Here is a 3,654-nt window from a genome sequence, read left to right on the forward strand (position 1 = left end):
ACGCTGATCTTCAATTTGGTCCTTCATTTGAGAAATATTGAAGGTTAACCAAATCAATACTTTTCGACCATGAACCTCTTTATGGCAGATTAAGGATCTATTGAAAAATGTTTTGTTAGAATGAAATGAAAACAAGGATTAGCTTTTCCTCTGTATAGAGGGATTGCACTTGCTCTATCATCTTATGGATGAGCACACATAATGCATAATGTTAGCTATTCTCATAAGAGCCACATCCCCAAGCAACTCTTAACATCGTGCACCTGTCATCTTGCCTTAATCTCTTTATTGTGTATGTTACACTTTCCAGGTTCCTGCTATCTTGCCTTAATGTCTTTACTGTATATGTTGCACTTAATAATTGTGTTTTATGTTTCATAGATGTCTATTTCTATGGGTTTTCATATTTTAGTTGTTATATCTATGGTTTTGTTTTTGTATTCAGGGATCATCTAGCACAAGAGGTTAGTTTTGAATATTTGGTCTAATTTTCAACTACAAGCTTTGATTTGATTTGGTTTCCAATTCGATACACCAAGGGAGTTTTGAAAAAACGCATATCCTTTTCATTAATATAAAATTTTAAATTTAAAAGTAAAAAATTAACAATTAATTTTATATATCCTTTGGACATGGAGGTAATTTTATGAGATATATTGCGGCTATTTTTATTAGATAACTTTTTCATTATCATTCACGATGGTAATATATTTGTCAGAATACAGTAAAATAGACATGTTATTTCATTTTCATATATAGATATATATACATACAGGTCATCCTTATTTCGATTGCTGATTCCCCGAAGCAATCTACTTAACCTCAGGGATACATCAAAATAAAAGGTCTTCTCTGCACTTATCCAACTTTTCATTCCCATCATCTTAGAAAAACTGAGTCTAAAACCCTCACTAGAATTTTGAAGTTTTCTTCATATTTGTATCATCACAGCCAAATGTCGCTTGTTGTGCAAGAGCTTAGAGATGTTGAATTGAGCCATGCGCTTGACCGGTTTCCACTCGGAGTTTCATCAACAAGTCTGTCCCTCGGACCAGCGATAGCGGCACACTCAACAACTTCTCTACTACACTCGTCCATAAACGCAGCCATATGGACGTCAGGGAGAGGACCTGCACCATCCAGTATTTGACACACTTGCCGTATCCCTAGCCTTGCCTTCGGCTCGGTTTTGGAGCACGATAATCCCATCTTCAACGCCTTCTCCATCTCGTCTGCGTCGTATTCATTCCCCAGCTTCGGATCTGCTGCATCTAGGAGACTCGCATGGGCGTACAGCTCCCACACCCAGTCCACCAAATATTGTTGTTCGGCGTCCTTAGATAGGTCCACGGGCTTCCTCCCGCACGCCACTTCCAACAGCAGAACGCCAAAGCTGAACATGTCAGAGCTCGGAGTGGCCTTTGCCGTCTTTGTGAGCTCCGGCGCTATGTACCCCAGCGTTCCCACCACATGAGTCGTTCCAGGATTCTCGCTGTGTTCATACAGCCGGGCGAGGCCGAAGTCCCCCAGCCGCCCGTTGAGCTCCGAATCCAGCAGCACGTTGCTGGACTTGATGTCTCTGTGGATGACCCTCTTCTCCCATTCCTCGTGCAGATACAGCAGCCCCGCAGCCACGCCCTTCAAGATCGCGTATCGCTGACGCCATGGCAGGATGGTCTTCGGGTTCCCGAATATGAGTTTATCCAGGCTACCGTTGGGCATGTAGTCGTAAACGATGAATAGCTGCTTCTTCATCCTGCACCACCCCCGGAGTTGAACCAGGTTCCTGTGCTGCATTCGGCCCATGGTGGAGATCTCTGCCACGAAACCTTTCATTCCCTCTGTGAACTCCGTCGTTAAAGATTTCACCGCGATTTCCTGGCCGCTGGACGGGAGAACGCCCCTGTACACCTTGCCAAAACCCCCTTGCCCCAAAATGTTCTCGTCACGGAACCCGTTCGTGGCGATGCTTAGATCCTTGTAAGCGAATCTATGAGGCCAGAACTCTTCCTCCCAATCTTCTATTGTTTCTCTGTTCTTGGCTTTTTCTAAAAACCCTACCGCAACAGCCAACAAGAAGAAAACCAGAGCAGTCAATGTAATACCAGATATGAACCCCGCGCTCGGATGCTTGTCATGCCTATCATCAAACGAAGGGAGACGAGAGGTATCAAGTGGGGGCGCTGTGCCTTCTGTGGTGAAGCTCCAAGCGAGAACGTAATGATCTTCGATGTGATTTCCCGTAGCCGCTGAAAAGCCAACGAACATCTTCTCTTGCAGAACGCTCTGCAGATCTATTTTCTGAGATATGAGCGGTTTCTGCGGTCTCGGCAAGCCGACCAATGTTATAGTAACGTTGATCTCGCTTCTCAGATTATCGTAATCGATCCAGGCCTGTATGTTGCGTCCGCTCTTGAGGCTCAATTCATGGAAATGCTCCCCATTCCAATACCCGGCTGTCTCGGTCCGCACTGAAATGAGGTTGTTGATATCCAACCCCACGTGGTTGCCGTTGGGGTCATTCAACGACACACCTTGGTTCGTATCGAACTCCACTGCGAACAAGTGATTGTATGGCTTCCCATTGCTGGTAACATTAAGCAAGCCCAGAAACTCGGATGATAGACTCCCCATGAGAGTTGTGTAGGGTGTGACGATGAAGGCCATTCCGTGCCCGCCTTCGTCAGAGCGGGGATGCACCATGCTGAAAACAAAGGTAGTGCTGAAGGAGGAAAGCGTCCCGTTGCTTTTCATCCGCACAGGAGTTGAATACAGCGCCCGGCCGAGCACCCAGTGCGTGTGATTTGTGAGGGCAAGGACGGATTGGGAGGGCATGAGTGAAGCACCTGCCTCCAAGATCAAGTTGGTTCCATTGAATCGGTCGAAGACAAAAGTAGTAGGAAAAGCTGGGATAACGGGGGAGGTGAAGGCTACGGGAATGAAGCTGATCGCCCATAGTGCTAGAAAATTGCAGGACTCCATGTATTTTTCTCTAGAACCATGGAAGCTGCAACATTACAGATATTATAGATACACTCTGACGACACGACGATTTCCTAGGAGAAAGTCGAAGGTAAAAGTAATAGGAAAACTGGTATGAAAAGGGGAGTTGGTGAGGTAGAGAAACTTGTTGGAACTTGGACTGGATGACTTCTGAGAATAGGTAGGTACATAACAGTGTCAGTTAACGAGTCCAGAGAAATAGAAATACAATACAAAGTCAAATAAAAATCCAAACGTAGGTACAAAAATTGATATTATAATTAGAAAATGGTAAGTAAAAAGGCAGTTGGCGAGGTAGAGAAACTTGTTGGAACTTGGACTGGATGACTTCTGAGAATAGGTAGGTACATAACAGTGTCAGCTAACGAGTCCAGAGAAATAGAAATACAATACAAAGTCAAATAAAAATCCAAACGTAGGTAAAAAATTGATATTATAATTAGAAAATGGTATGAATTCTTCAATTTATATCTCTTTCCTTTAGGTTGTTTAAGATGGATTTATATTAATAATTAAAAAATGTCCATCACCATGTATTCTCCAGCTAACCTAGCTAAAATCTGATTAAGATATAAAATTTCCAGATTACACTTTATTAGTGTACTATGTTAAGATGATAAAACTTCAAAAATGAAAAATAGAATCAAAATT

General features: G+C 43.3%; 1 pseudogene; it reads right to left on the reverse strand.

Annotated features, from left to right (window-relative positions):
- Positions 1 to 874: 874 nt before the first annotated feature.
- On the reverse strand, positions 875 to 2,982 carry LOC149161495 (L-type lectin-domain containing receptor kinase IV.4 pseudogene; annotated as a pseudogene).
- Between the last annotated feature and the right edge of the window lie 672 nt (positions 2,983 to 3,654).

The sequence above is a fragment of the Pinus tabuliformis genome, chromosome 5_2 (assembly GCF_031772625.1).
Source record: "Pinus tabuliformis cultivar Carrire ecotype Pingquan chromosome 5_2, CPIR1, whole genome shotgun sequence".
Taxonomy (NCBI): Eukaryota; Viridiplantae; Streptophyta; class Pinopsida; order Pinales; family Pinaceae; genus Pinus; species Pinus tabuliformis.